The sequence below is a fragment of the Canis aureus genome, chromosome 8 (assembly GCF_053574225.1).
Source record: "Canis aureus isolate CA01 chromosome 8, VMU_Caureus_v.1.0, whole genome shotgun sequence".
NCBI classification, from domain to species: domain Eukaryota; kingdom Metazoa; phylum Chordata; class Mammalia; order Carnivora; family Canidae; genus Canis; species Canis aureus.
Window position 1 is genome coordinate 25,803,109 of NC_135618.1, and position 16,429 is coordinate 25,819,537.

The 16,429-nt window shown below is 33.9% G+C and overlaps 2 protein-coding genes across 13 annotated transcripts in view; one reads left to right on the plus strand and one right to left on the minus strand.

The window, feature by feature from the left end:
- DPYD (dihydropyrimidine dehydrogenase) overlaps positions 1 to 16,429 on the minus strand; it is a 798,341-nt gene that overhangs the window by 761,430 nt on the left and 20,482 nt on the right. The gene's annotated exons all lie outside the window — the stretch shown is intronic.
- Positions 6,742 to 16,429, plus strand: part of LOC144318523 (uncharacterized) — a 118,822-nt gene continuing 109,134 nt past the window's right edge. For 8 of the 11 annotated variants that reach the window (XR_013384507.1, XR_013384505.1, XR_013384502.1 and 5 more), the window contains exon 1: positions 6,742 to 6,973. The gene's annotated coding sequence lies outside the window, so the exon portion shown is untranslated. Of the gene's footprint in view, positions 6,974 to 8,456; positions 8,581 to 12,103; positions 12,521 to 16,429 lie in introns of those variants that run through there. The other 3 variants (XR_013384508.1, XR_013384510.1, XR_013384509.1) reach the window with 3 other exon arrangements.

Genomic DNA, 16,429 nt, shown 5'->3' on the forward strand with positions numbered 1-16,429 from the left:
GGAGAATGGTTACCAAGAATTTGACTTAATATCCCAAATGAAAAGTGATATAACATAAAAATTCAAAATATAAGTGTAAGAAGGCTGTTCAAAACAATTTTCCAAAGCAAGACATTTTAAAACTAAAAGTCAGTATCATCAATAACTAAATAGCTGGCAGAGTAATACAAGAAAGTTCTAAATTGCATTCTTCCTAAGAAATGACCAAAGCTAGATCCAAACAGGGTTGCAGGGTCCCCTCTCCCAATAAATTCAGCACTTTAAGAGGCCTGTTAACCCTTTCAGATATAAGGCATATTACTTAGAGGAGATTTTCTCCCATACAAAGAATTTGACCTTGGGCTTTCTCAATCACTTTCAGTAACACAATAAAAATGTACTGGTGATTCTGGAGGCAAAACAAACAAAAACAAAAACCAGAATTTGAGAAATTTTCAATACACTAATTTTAGTTTAAGAAATGATAGACTATGATCCAGACACAGATTTACATGTGAGATCAAATCAGGGTTATGTGTTGTCACTGTGTTGTCTATCAACAGTATTCTGGGAAATATTGGGAAGAATGCCACAACATACAAACTAGAATTTGGCATCTGAGGAGAGTCTTTATATACTGCCACAGAAGGTACAAAGAGGAACCCATATTGACTACAATCACAGACCCTCATTTTACAAATAAAAACATTGTCTTAGTCTAAAAATACTGGAACTGTAGTAGTATTTGAGAGCTTGAATTCCAATTGCAGGAAGCCACTTGGCCAAAATGTCCTCTTTCTAAAAATGTGGCTTTGTTTTATATCACAATACCAGTTATTGAAACATAATGCATCATTAAGCTTCCCTCACCCTTCATATTTTAAATTATAAGCAAATGTTGCCTCTTCAATCCTGGCCATTACTATAATGCTGAGCTATTAACATGTTACACACATTTGGACATTTTAGATTTAGAGGCTGACCTTGGTAAATGAGAACTTATTTAAGTTATGCTTAAATTTTGTCTTTGATGGCTTTTTCTGAGTCTTCTGTAAGTTGTCTGTTTCCCATTCCATCAGATAAAAATTTTAAAAATGAGAGTAAAACTCATGTTTTTCTCATTTTTTTTAACAACTGGCATTAATATCTTCATTCCAGTAAAACATTTTATTGTGTTGCCATTTTTTTCCTCAATAAATATTCTCAACTAACAGGAAAACAGAATTATCTATTGATTAGTGCTTTTTTTTTCAGTATTTGTTGTTTCATCCAGGCAATAATCTAACAAATGTTGATCAATGAAGATCTGAACTTTTCATTACTCAGTCACTTAAAAGTCTCTTGCTTACAAGCCCCAATCTCAACCAGTTATCCCACCCTTTCCAATTTCCATCGTCAAAATGTAGTGTGAGTTTAAGTATCTTTAGGAACTTACAAAGGCATCTTTGGTTCTTGGATAATCTCAAAACTGATATGATTCACTCTCCTACTGGGTTGCAAGCAGAAGAGAGAATGCAGCTTCATTTTGCTTCCTATACCCACACTCATGAGACAAATTTGTCTAAAGTCTGAAAACCCTGGAAATCTATGCTATTCAGTCCTGGTCAGGGACTCTCAGATTTTCTTTATCATCATCATCATCATCATCATCATCATCATCATATTTTAATGCATTTCTATTCTTTGGCCAATATCTATTCTAGACTTCTTTTCCTTTAGGTTGAACTACCTTTACAATTAACTCTCTTTTTTTTTTTTCTTTTTCATTTTACTAGCTCTACACAAAGGCCAATTTTCCCTTTATGCACAATGTCTAAGTCACTGCAGTTAATAAATAATCAATGAAGGAAGGAGTCTATGACAGTTCTAAATCTTACAACTTTCATTTTATTAAGTATCCACTAAGCAATATGCATAGTGTCTGATGTTAAACTTGGGCTTAAGTCTTAGCTCTACTATTTTTGCAATTCCTTTTTTTCTTCAACAATAAAATGGTCATTAGCAATGTACCTTCCTCAAACTGGTTGTTCTGAGGATTAAATAAAATAAAACTGTCTAGAATGTGCATGCTGTGAGTGCTTACTACCTGTTGTCAGTTAGTATGTGACAGAACTAGATTTTAGGCTCCATTCACCCAATGTATATTCGTGTTCTTTTACTTCCAAGTTTGAATATATACAAGGGAGTATTTTTTTTTAAGTACAGGAGTATTAAAAAAGATGAAGGAAACAGGTAAAAAGTTAACTATAAATGAAACAGTAAGAAAAAACAGCTGTATCCAGGTGAAACCAAATCATTGATTCTGAATTTATCTGTGCCCTATGCCTACAATTTCAAAAGGAGATGCCTCTAAATGCAATATGCTCTTCACAAATTAAAATGGCAGTGTGGAAGGGTCATGAAATTCAAATATAGGTTTTTAAAATCCACTACATATAAATAGAAATGCAGATGTCATTTTATAATACATACAACAGTATATAACTCATGGACCTTTGGTCTCAACATGTTTGGGTAAATTCATTTTTTTTTTTTTTTATTTTTTTTGTTTGGGTAAATTCATATTACAGTTCCTTCCAGAGAAAGGTCAGACCAAAAGTGATGAATTTATAAAACATCAAAAAACTCATCAACTAGAAATGAATGAGCCCCTTCAGAATGCTAGTCATATTGCCTGGGGAATTTGTTCATTTCTATTGAACAAATAGTTAACACAAATAAAATAGTTTATGCATCTTAAAACATCCCATTCATCATGCCACTCTTACTCAACACAGGAAGGTTAGACACATGAAGTTGTTGCCAGTATGTGACTTTCCTTTGCTTATAAAATACACACCATACACCAGGCACCTCAGTGTTCTCTAATTGTAATAAATGTCTTTTTATTGTCTTTCAGAAAAGATTGAGAACTTAAACCCAGAAACCATTACTTATACATCTGGTATTAATCTTAAAATTCCTAATATAAGAGAGAGCATGCCAAAAGTGGTGACTGATTCTGACTTAGACACTGTATTAGTCAGTTTGGGTTGCTACAAAAGAATCTTACAGAAGGGTGCCTGGATGGCTCAGTTAGATAAGCAACAGACTCTTGACTTTGGCTCAGGTCGTGATCTCAGTGTCATGAGATGGAGTTCTGTACTGGGTGTGGAGCCTGCTTAAGATTAAGCTTCCCTTTCTCCCTCTATCCCTTCTCCCCACTCCACTTGTGCATGCACTCTCTTTCTTAAAAGAAAAAAAAAAAAAAAAAGAATCTCAGACTGAGTAATTTGAACAACAGACATTTCTTTTTCAGTTCTGGAGGCTTAGTTCCAACAAGGTGCTGACCTATTCAGGTACTACTGAGAGACCACTTCCTAGTTTGCAGAGAGCCACCTATTCTCTTTGTCCTCACAGGGCACAGAGAGACAGAGAGCTCTCTTGGGTCTCTTCTTATAAAGGCACTAAACCCAGTATGAAGGCCCCAGCCTCATGGCCCCAACTAACCTAATTATATCTCAAAGGCCCTATCTCCGACTAATATCAACTGAAAGTCAAGGCTTCGAAACATAAAATTTAAGAGGGACACAGACATATAGTCCATAATCATCATGGAAAAAACTCCACTGTCTGAGGAACTGTGCAAATGCTATAAATAAATACTGGGCATTAACTTACAAGATAGCTTTATCTTAAGATTACAAACAGTACCACATCGAGTTTACACCTTTATTTTATTAAAAAGAAACTTCACGGGTGTGAGGGAATAAGCAAAATGGATAAAGGACAGTGGGAGACACAAGCTCCCAGTTATGAACAATTAAGTCAGGGATGAAAGGTACAGCATAGAGAATATAGTTAATGGTATTCTAATAGTCTTGTATGGTGACAGATGTTAGCTATACTTGGGGTGAGCATAGCATAACATATAGACTTGTAGAATCACTATGTTCTGCACCTGAAACTAATACATCAAGTATACTTAAAAAAAAAAAGAAAAAAAGAAACTTCAAAATAAACAAAAGCAGTATTATATAGCATTACTTAATTTTTTTTAATAAAATAAAAACCACATTAATGAAGAAATTAACAATAGCCATTAGGTATCCTATTTTATTCTTTAAGGCATATGAACAGCAAAGCATTAATAATATATATCCTAATTTATATACTCTACATATATTTTTAGTACAAAAAGTGAAAATCAAGTATCATGTGCAAACACCATGTGATGTCAAAAATAGAAAAAAATAAGAACCTACACTACAGCTATTTCCTTCAAAAATTTCACTACTTTAACCATAAACTATTTGATATAATGTTATAAAATATCCATGCATTATATATTTAAATGAAAACCAACATTTGGAAAAGGCATAATTATGAAAATCCATGCTAAAATAGCATCTTATGTTGGCAAGAACTGAATATATATATGAATCTATATGCAGAAATCCAAGATAATATTATGAAGGGAGAAAACTTATAAGGATTATTACAGTACCATAAAAGAAAAAATTCACCAGTTCACTGGGTAATTATGAAAGTTCATATTCTAGAGTTTATGCTTTTTTCATTCAAGAATAATTATTTTATCCTAAATCTTGCTTTACAAAAATTGTCTCAAAGTAAAATCAGCCTTACAGAGTCTTTTTAATTAATATGAAAACTACTATGATTTATCTGTAATCCACTTACTTTTGTGGATAAGATATACTGGTTTTCAGAAGATCTGTGTTTACAAGACCAAGGGTCATTTTTAGTTCAAGAGAGGTTAAGTGCATACCAGCATGCAAAAGATAAAGCACTAGTGACCAACATACAGAAAAACTGGAAAACAAAACTTAAGAATAAATAAGGAAGTAGGATCTTGCCTAATTGAGTTTTGATTTTTTTTTTAAACTAGTAAACTGAGCAAGTGCCATGATTTTCAGGTTCACAAAATGTAATAAATCAAGTACTAACTAGTTGCCCTTTATCTATATGGGCTAGTAAGTGATTTACATCAGAAATAAGAAAATGAATTTTTTAAAGATCTATGAATTTTTTTGATTTATTAGTATGAAGGATTACTATAAGATACTTTCTCTTTTGAGAAAGGTAAGAATGGAACAAAGAGTATATGATGATTTAGGAAGTTGGACTATAACCAAGAAAATGAAACATGTGAAAACACTCATATTATTATGCTAAGAGTCTTAGTTTAATTCTCAACTCTCCATAACTTCTGCACAGTATTCAATATTGTTAATTCACTCCTCTATCCAGAAACTCATCTGCTTTGGTCCATGATGTCATGGCATTAAGACCACTCTTCCTATTCACTATTTTTATTTTTGTACTTTTCATTTCCCCTCTTGACCACGAAGGCTTTTTGGACCTCTACTATCGGCCTTTGACTAATGATTACTTTTCTAAATGTGAGCTTTATATCTATATTCTAAACCCTGAGATCTCTGCCTTGATCTATCATCATCCATTTCATTGGATGTCAAATAACCCACTTGCATGTTCTATCAGTGTCTCAATTTCTTAATATCAAAAACAATGCATTGCCAATCCATAACTACTACTTCTTTTGTTCCTTAAATTCAAATAATGCTAGTCAATGTTAGTCACATCTAGCCTGTCTTTTGTATTTTCTAATTTTCTAATCTACTGCAGATCCTTATGCAGAAGGCTTGCATTATAATAATATTCTCATTAAATTATCCACCTCAAGTCTGTGCTTTCTTCTTTCTTATATGACAGCCTCCATACACACATATAAATTATGTGTACACATGCACACATGCACACACAAAGCTTAAATGGCTCTCATTTATATACATAATGCCAATAAAAACTTACTATTCAGTCTCATACCCACCTACCATTCCAACACATCTCCACCTCACCTATATGTATGTTTTGTTTTGTTTTGTTTTTTTTTTTTTTTTGATGCTGTTGTTTTTTAAGCAGGCTCCACATCCAGCCTGGAGCTCAACACAGGGCTTGAACTCACAATCCTGAGATCAAGACCTTAGCTAAGATCAAGAGTCCAGTGCTTGACTGGCTGAGCCACCCAGGGGCCCCTTACTTATGTGCTGTTTATTGAGTCTATGTATGGACATTCCTATATCCATACCTCTGCTCCTATCACTCTCTGTATTTGGGATACACCCAATTTATGCTAGTTTAGATGCTAAATTTTAAGTTCTAAGAACTATTTTCTAAAATTTTAGAAGCACTGTCCCTCCCTCTACTTAGATTGCATCCATAAACATTTACAGAATCTAATGCCACAGTCATTCATTTGATATAATATGATATTAGTAATCATTAATATACATGTCCTCTCCCATCAAAATGCTCACTAAAAACCTCAAAAGTGAGGATATATTTTAATATCCCCCTGTCCTCAATACCAAGCATACTTCATTAGTGAAAATTTGCAACAACAAAAAAATCTTTAATGAAAACATTTTCTTAGCAAAACAATAATAACAAAAGGCAGCAAGAAACTTCCACTGGAGAACAGAAGGATGTTGATACTTGCCAAATCAAATAGAATTGTTTTCTTCTTTGTGTTCATTCTATTGCAGAGGATAAAGAGAACACCATTCAGTACTCGTCAGCAGTTACACAAATTTTAAGCCATATAATCATTAACTTCTCCAAAATGAGAAGTCGGTGTTTTCCTCACTTTTACGGAAAGGCTTAATCATGCAACTCACTTGCTGAAGCAGCAGTGAAACACTTCAAACTGAACCTTGAAATCTGTGGTAATAAAAAGTCAGCAACAAGTTCTGACAAGAAAACAAATGAATTACTTGTTCTTATTCATTCTTCAACTGTTCTCAGGACAAAATTTTGGATTTTATTATGCAACACAGGCATCTCCAACATGACAAAGACATGGTCCCTAGAACAAAGAGGCTGCAGACCACTGAATGCAACAAACAGGACAAAATAAAAATGAAGTGATTTGAGTATGTTCGTGGAGTACTGCAAGGTGCTGTGAAGTCTGAAGGTGAGTCTAGGAAAGGCTAAATTTAAAGGATATATTTATGTTTTAAAAAATATATGCGGAAATCTTTAAAATAAAAAGGAGATCCTTTAAACAATTTCCATTAAGAGAAAATATGATGTTATTTGCAGCAATAAAAAGCTGGACAATACCTACAGCAGAAAGAGAAAAGTGAAATTACAGTCTGTCTACAGTGGAGTTTACCTATACCTACAGAGTCTGTACACCGTTTAAGATAGATATCTTACTAAAAATCATGCTTACAAGGATTTCTAATGATATGTAGAAATACTGTTGGTACAATGGAAAGTTTTTTAAAAGTAGAACTCAATTCTGTATTTGAAATAAGATCAGTTCTATGGACGCCTGGGTGGTTCAGTGGTTGAGTGTATGCCTTCAACTCAGGGCATGGTCCCAGAGTCCTGGGATCAAGTCCCACATCAGGCTCCCTGCATGGAGCCTGCTTCACTCTCTGCCTGTGTCTCTGCCTCGCTCTCTCTGTGTCTCTTATGAATAAATATTTTTTTAAAAAAGAAAAGAAATAAAATAAGTTCTATTAGAAATAACCCTGTATATTAAATAATATTTTAATATAAAATTCCTGTATATAATTACTATGGAAGCTACTTATGTTCTATTAATAAATGATATCTTGTATTCTTAATTAATGCCCTTTGAATGCCTACAGAGAATGGTCTCAATTTAAAAAGTAATAGTATTAGGGAGTGGAAAATATTCAGTATAAAGTCGATCAAGATATTTCAATTTTTTTTTTTTTAAGATTTTATTTATTTATTCATGAGAACACACAGAGAGGATTGAGAGAGAGAGGCAGAGACACAGGCAGAGGGAGAAGCAGGCTCCATGCAGGGAGCCTGACGCGGGACTCGATCCCAGGTCTCCAGGATCACGACCTGGGTTGAAGGTGGCGCTAAACCACTGAGCCACCCGGGCTGCCCGATATTTCAATTCTTTAACAAACATGACCTAGCAATTCCAACTTAGGGGCATCAATATCTCACTTTAAATAATTTAAGTTTAAACCTAAAGCAAGATATTTTTTAAAAAAATGATGCCTCTTCTGCTAATCAGCCTTTATAATTAAATACTACTTGACTTGGGAGAAATGGGAAGTGAATGTTAATGGATATAAATTTGTGGGGGGAACAAAGGTTTAGTCTCTTTTATATATATATATATACTACACTTACATAAATTAACAAGAAAACAAGAAAATGCCAAAAAAAATAGGAAAAGGGCATAAATATTTCACAGAGGAACACATGTATATCTTCAGTCTAAGAGGGACAAAAAGAGAAAAGTTCAGCTACCCATTGAGTCTTCGTTGCAATAAGTCTCTGCTCATACCAAGTTTCAGATGAAGACCACACTGCCCAATATTTCTCTTTTGTGCTTTGTTAGACATTTTAATTTTTTTTTTCATATTTTCTGCCTTTTTTTTCAACTAATTTTTTTTTAATTACAGAGAAAGGGAGGGGCACAGGGAGAGAGAGAGAAAGAATCACAAGCAGGCTCCACACCCAGCACAAAGCCCAAAGAAGGGCTCGGTCTCACGATGGTGAGATCATGACCTGAGCTGAAATCAAGAGGTGAATACTTTTTTTTTTTTTTTTTGACCATGCATCTATTCTTTAATGTTTTCCCATGATATACTAAAATAAAAACAACATTTCAGCCTCAGACAAAAAGGAAAAGAAGGTAAGGGTATAACCCTATAAGGTCACAAGACACAATGAAGTTTAAGTACTCAAATAAAAAAAAAATTTAAAAAAAAAAAAAAAAAAAGAGGTGAATACTTAACCAAGTAAGCCACTCAGGGACTCCTCAAGTATCTTTACACTAGCTTTACTGAGATACAATTCCCCACATAATTTACTCACTTGAAATATACAATTCAATGTCTTTTAGTATATTTGGAGTTATGCCACCAGCATTGTAATACCTTTTAGAGCATTTCATCAATGCACCCTACAAATTCATACCCATTAGCAGTTACTTCCCATTTCCCCTGAATTCTCATCTTTGGGGAACCATTTATCTACTTTCTGACTCTACAGATATGTCTATCCCCTTTTCACAGGTTTACTGATATATAATTGATAAATAAAAATTACATATATTTCAAATATACAATATAGTACTACCAACTATAGTCACCATGCTGTACATATTAGATTCTAGAACTTCTCCATTCTGTATAACTGAAACCTTTATACTCTTTGACCATGATCTCTCCATTTCCTCTGCCCCCTACCCCTGCAAACCACTATCCTACTCTCTGCTTCTATGAATTTGACTTCATTGGATTCTGTGTTAAGTGGTATCATGCAAAAAAAAAAAAGTGGTATCATGCAGTTGTTTGTATTTTTGTGCCTGTTATTTCATTTAGCATAATGCCCTCCAGATTCATCCATTTTGTCACAGAAAACAGCATTTCCTTCTTTTTTATGGTTAAATAATATTCTTCTGTGTGTTTATCTGTGTGTGTGTGTATGCCTGCCTTTCTTTATCCATTCATCCATTGATTTATGCTTAAGTTGTTTCTATATCTTGGCTATTATAAATAGTGCTGAATGAACATGGGTATGCAGGTATATCTTCAGATACTGATTTCTATCCTTTAGAAATATACCCAGGAATGGGATTTTTGAGTCATTTGGTAGTCCCATTTTTAATTTTTTAGAAACCTCCATACACTAAAAAAAAAAAAAAAAAAAAAAAGAAACCTCCATACACTTTCATAATGGCTGTACCAATTTACATTCGCACCAACAGTGCACAAAGGTTCCTGTCTCCACATATTCACCAACATTTGTTATCTTCTTTTTGATAATAGCTATCTTAACAGGTACAAAGTCACATCTCGTGATTTTGATTTACATTTCACTGATTAGAGATGTTGAACACATTTTCATATTCCCACTGGCCATTTGTATGTCCTCTTTTGAGAAATGTCTATATGGGTACTTCTCCCATATTTAATTCAGTTGTTTTCCTGCTATGGACTTGCCTATTCTAAGCATGTCATATAAACAGGATCACATAGCATGTGGTCTTTCATAACTTATTTTTTTCATTTAGCACAGTATTTCAAGGTTTATCCATGTTGCATTTTACTCTTACATGTTATAAACACACTGTATGTATTCTTTAGTCGATTACTTTCTAATGAGACATAATAATTAAAAATTATACATTTACCCATGTAGTTAACATTTTTGTAGTTTTGTATTACTTGGTGAAAATCGGTATTTTCACCTGCTATCATCTTCCGTCTGAAGGACATGACTTCCTTCAACATTTCTGTGCAGGTCTACTGTTGATAATTTCTTTCAAATTCTGAAAGTCTTTTTACACCTTTATTTTTTTCAGTTTGTTTTGTTTTGAAAGAGTATGCATAAGCGGGGGGGGGGGGGCATGGACAAAGGAGACACAGAGAATCTTAATCAGACTATGCTGAGCACCAAGTCCCAGCTGGGGCTCGATCTTAGCACCCTGAGATCATGACCTGAGCAGGAATCAAAAGTCAGACAACCAACTGAGCCACCCCAGTGCCCCCATCTTTGTTTTTCAGCACTATTTTCACTGATATAGAATTCCTTTGAGAGTTTTTGCTTTATTTTTTTCTTCCTGGTATTTTAAATCTTACTTTCTGTCTTTTCACTTGCATTGTTAACAAGAAGAAATTTGGTTTTGTCTTTTTTTTGTTCTGTATGTAGTATGCTTTTTTTTTCCTCTGGTTGTTTTGAAGATTTTCACTTTACCACTGGCTTTGAACAATCTGATAATGATGTGCCTCAGTATAATTTTGTTCATGTTTCTTCTGCTTGGGATTCGTTGGTCTTCTTTGACCTAAAATGGATTTATTTATTTTTCAAATGTGTTTTCTGTCCCCTCCCCCCACCTTTTCTCTCCTTGGCAGATTCCATTTACATGTATATTAGGCCACTTGAAGCTGTCCCACATCTCACTGATACTCTTTTCTTTTTTTCTGTGTTTCATTTTGGATAGCTACTACTGCCATGTCTTCATGTTCATATCTTTTCTTCTATAATATCTAATCTATTTTTAAATTTTATCCAGTGTATTTTTTTTATCTTAGACATTGTAGTTGTCATTTCTAAAAGTTCAGTTTGGATCTTCTCTCTTCTATGTCTCTATTTAATATTTTGAACATATAGAATACAGCCATCACTGCTTTAATGGCCTCTGCTAATTCTAACATCTGCATCAATTTTGTCAGTTTTGAATTTGGTTCAGTTTGTTGATTTTTATATAGACTATGCGTTTCATTTTTATACTTCTTTTCAAAGATGGCTGACAAATCTTTAATTTAATCTTTAATTTAATGTCAGGTATTGCACATTTTACCTTATTGGGTGGGGGATGTTTTTGTATACCTATAAATATTTTTAAATTTTGTCTAACATATGGTTGAGCTATGTGGAAATAGTTTGGTCTTTCCAGGTTTTGCTTTAAGACTTGTGAGATGGTACTTGAGCAGCATTTGCTTTAGGATTTAATTATTGTCCACTGCTTAGACATGAAACTTCTGAGAACCCACTGTCCTGATAATCACAAAGTTTTTCAATCTGGCTGGTGGGAGCAGGCTCTATTCCCAGACCAATGTGAATGTCAGGTACTATTCCTTCTAGTTACCTCAGATTTTTCTTCACCTAACTTTGGGTCATTTTTCTCAGATGCATGGGCTATTCACTGCCTTGGAAAATTCACTGGCAACCTTTTAGAAATCTCTGGGTTTCTCTCTGAGCAGCTCTCTCCTATTATTATATTCTATAAACTCTAGCTGCCTTGGTCTCCCCAGACTCTCAGCTCTGTCCTCTCAACAGAAAAAGTCCACCAGGCTCTGTGTGAGTTCCATTTCCTGAGCTGAAGCCTATAAACTCAAGATAGTATGCTGGGAAAATATTGGAGCTCTCTTCACTTGTTTTATCTCTCAGGGGTCACTATATTTTGCCTGATAGTTAATGTCTTGAAAACTATTGTTTTATATATTTCATATATTTTTCATTGTTTCAGGTAGAAACGTATTCATAAAAGGGTTAATTCGATAGGTCTGAGTTGCTCAAGTCCTGCACATTCCTATTTCAGAAGTGGCCCTTGAACCACTCATGGAACATTCTGTCCGTCAGAAGTGTTTTTGTGTGCCTGAGGCCTTGGATGATGACATACCAACTGACTAGGAAGTTTAATCACATGAACACCTGATTTTTCACTGGTGGTCTAAAGCTTGAAGTAACTGAAGTCAGCACTACATACCTACATAACTCATGCCCAATAAAAACCTTGGACACTAAGGCTTGGGTCAGGTCAGCCTTCCTTGCTGGAATACTCCATTCATGTCACATATTGTTGCTTAAAGAATTAAGTATGTCCCATATAATTCCATCGAGACAGAATACATAGAAGCTTGTGCCTGATTTCTTCTAGGTTTTGACCTGTGCCTTTGCTCTTTGTTGACTCTCATCTATCCTTCATTGTAATAAACTGTAACCATGAATATAAAAACTTTTGAGTTCTTTGAGTACTTCTTGTGAGTAAGGAGACTGAGAGTGGCCCCAGGAACCCCAAAAACAAAATGTAAATCCATTTCCTATTACTCCATCTTGAGTAGAAGTAAAGACATAAGTACCATATTTTAACAGCCACTCTTTCCTACGCAACTTACGTTTGTAAAGCACCTTGACAAAAAATACAGAAAAGTTCTCAAAATGGCAATATCTCCACTCACTTTTATATTCAACTAAGTGCCAGCCAGTAAGATATATTTGGAAGTCTGGATCTTCTGGGAAGTCTCATTAAAGGGAGAGATACACCCTTCTTTTTCCCTTCCTTCTTTCTTTTTGAGCTCTGGCTTCCAACTTGAACAATGGAATGGACTTGAGAATATCAGTAGGAAAAGATAGAAACCTATTGACAAGAAAAAGGTGTTGCATTCCCTATACTCCATATCTCTAGACTTTTTTACATCAGGAAGAAATAAATTACTGCCTTGTTTAAGCCAATTCCATTTTTTTTTTTCTATTAAATGCCTCATAATCTGGTTCTTACAGTGCCCAAGGTGATTCTGGTGGCCAACTAGGTGTGGGAAGCACTGATAGTCCAATCAACAAGGAAAAATATTCAGAGCCAGAGTGTATATAAATGTCAAAATGAAAGCATTTGGCTTATGTACTTAAAAGACAAATGGGAAATCACATCAGCATAAGTTAGTATTTTTCTTGAAATCCATCAAAATGTCAAAAATCCTAAACCAAAAATTACTCATTTCAAAAAATGATCAATGGAAATTTTGTTGTGCCAGCATAGAAAAAAAATGATTCATTTTAATCTCCATTGATTGAGTGCTAATAGCTTTCACCACTTTAACTGACATGAATTTTTTACAATGTGGCACAATGATGTGAATAAAAATTTACCCAATGTTCCTTTACAAACTGTATTCTGGAAACTTTCCATAACTATCCCTTGTACATAACTCCCTCCCTTCCATCCACACTCCCAAAAAGGCTGTGTTAAACCCTTTCTACCAGGCTGTAGCAGATAATACACTTCTGTGCTCTCAAGATATACCCATCTCTATCAATATTCTCTGACTTGAATTCAGAATTTGTTCTAACCTTATACATATTTCAAACAAGAAGACAGTTTAACTCCTTTTTCTCAAAATGTATAATGCCTCTTATTTGAAAAAACAAAAATATTTAGACACATTTTTCTAATGTTCTTGCACTGGATACCTGTTTATAATTGCTGATGTTGAATTATGGCTTTCAGTATACCAGACGCTTTTGTGTTTTTTCAATTTGATCATCACAACAATCCTATGATAGCATTGGTATTGTTATTGCCAGTTTATAGATAAAACAAAATCATGAGAAAACTGAAGAAGTGACAGAGATTCTAATCCACATTTGTTGACTTCAGACTCTATATGTTAATCACTATTCTGTACTTCCTCCATGGGCAGCAATAATGACAGCTTCATATTTATTTTAATGTATATAACTCAAGGACTGCTGTATATTCATTATGAAGTCTGAAATCAATTTTGCACTGGGCAGATACAGTATAAACAAGACCTGAATTGAGTCAGCCTTAAAGACAAGTCTATCATCTATCTATTAGCCACAGCATCTGACAAACTGCCTGATACACATTGGTTATGAAGTGTTTATTTAAATAAAGAAAAACGGGATCCCTGGGTGGTGCAGCGGTTTAGCGCCTGCCTTTGGCCCAGGGCGTGATCCTGGAGACCCGGGATCGAATCCCACGTCGGGCTCCCGGTGCATGGAGTCTGCTTCTCCCTCTGCCTGTGTCTCTGCCTCTCTCTCTCTCTCTCTCTCTCTCTCTGTGTGTGACTATCATAAATAAATTAAAAAAATTTTAAAAATTGTCTAAAAAAAATAAAGAAAGAAAGAAAAACAAGCAAATCTTAGAAATATTGTTAAGGAAGCTCTAGCAGGACTTGATAACAATAAATATAGGTTGTGAAGAGACAGAGAAATAAATGTCCCTCCTTGTCAACAATTTGGTGTTTACAAGATACATTGATAACTATAATTGGTAATCACAGAAAATAAAAAGTTGGGATAGAGAACCAGCTTAGAAAAAAATTTCAATATTTTTTGGCGTATCACTTGAACACTGATGTCATTTACAAATGATATAAAGGCTAAAAAAAAATTGATAGTGAAATATAGCATGTTTCAGTGCCTTTCAATTGTGGGATTTGAATTAAGTCCAGACATGTTATCCGAAAAGCTAAGATTCTTCCTTAATTGTGAAGAAATCACAGATGCTCTGGTACCAAAAATACAGTTTATAATTCAAAAATGCCAAGTAACACTACTTTCATTATAACAGAAATAATAAGCTTGATACCTAAAATGAACAAAATATTTTTATATACATTATTAGATCCTGTATTCCAAATCTACACTGTCTAAAATTTTTGTATTTGTGCCTATCTGTCCCACTAGACTTTGAGCTTATAGAGTATAATGACTGGCTATGATTCATAGCATTATCTTCAGTACCTTGTAAGAGGCATAAAGAATACTCACAATGAATCAAACTGTACCTCCTTAGGATGTTAGAGCAATAAGGGGCCTCCTTTTATGGATGAATGTTGTACAGTGAAAGGACAACCCAAGTAAAAGACAGTAAAGATCAGGACAAAGTCTCCTGACTCCATTACATCACCACACTCATACAAAACATTACTACAAACATGCTCCCAAATATTTTGCATTGTCTACTATTTCACATCATGTCTGACCCCACTTTTCATTGGAAATCATATCTAAAGTAGAAATGAAGCAAGAACCAGGAGATATATAAATACTAAGACCAGAAAGAGGCATAATAGGTCAGAAGTTCAGTGTTTCAGATTTATGGGATAAAGCTATATTTCTTTTATTTCAATAGGAAAAATTACATGATCCCTATATTTAAAACAATTTTTTAAGCATTGAAAGTTTTCCATTGCACTGAAATACTCTTCATCTCAAGATGAGTAAATTATCACCATCACTTTCAATACAAAGCTTCTTACTCTTCAGCTGTCATTTTACAGATTCATACTGAAAATAAATTTTAAGAAGAGTTACATTGCTGTGCACTGACTAATAATTTCATCAAATTAGTAGCATTCAGCTTCTAGTGAGACTTCTTTATTATTTTATTCATAGAATATTTTATAAAAGGAACATACTAAGCAGAACCATTTACCTTTTAAGACTTTCCTTAAATAGGGCATACCACTAGGAAACAATCAGCTATTATTCCCTATTTCTATCTAAATAACTGTAATAACTTCCAGGTGTTTAATAAAAGGCATTTCCCATCACTATATAGGTCCATACTTTCTATAAGCCTTGCTGGTTCTTAAACTTGTTCAAAGGTATAAACATTTTTCTCAAGGATGATAGATATTAGGTTGTAATTAAGGTTATTGTGCTGGCATAGAAGATAATTTGACTTAATGGAAGACTTTCTGTGATGGAAATTAACAAGTTTGCTACATAATTGCATAGCAGGATTGGTTTTGAGTAACATTTGTGCTATTTACACACTAACATTTAAGGAAGCAAAGGCTAGATGATTAACAGATTTATTGTAGTAGTTACTATGAAGTGAAATGACTCAAAGGACTAGATATAATTTGTTTAACATCACAAAGAATGCAGTATCTCAGATTTCTTTTACATTAAAATTTGTTACAATGAAGATTTTGAATATTCATGAATATATATTATGAATACATAACGTATTTTTATTGGAAAGAGTAAAAAAAAGTTTTAATTAAAGTGAAATTTGACCATCCTAAAATCACAGGTTATGGAACTAGATGGAGCATTTGATAACTTTAAAAAAAAGAATATCAAAAAAAAAAAAAAAAAAGAATATCTAAAT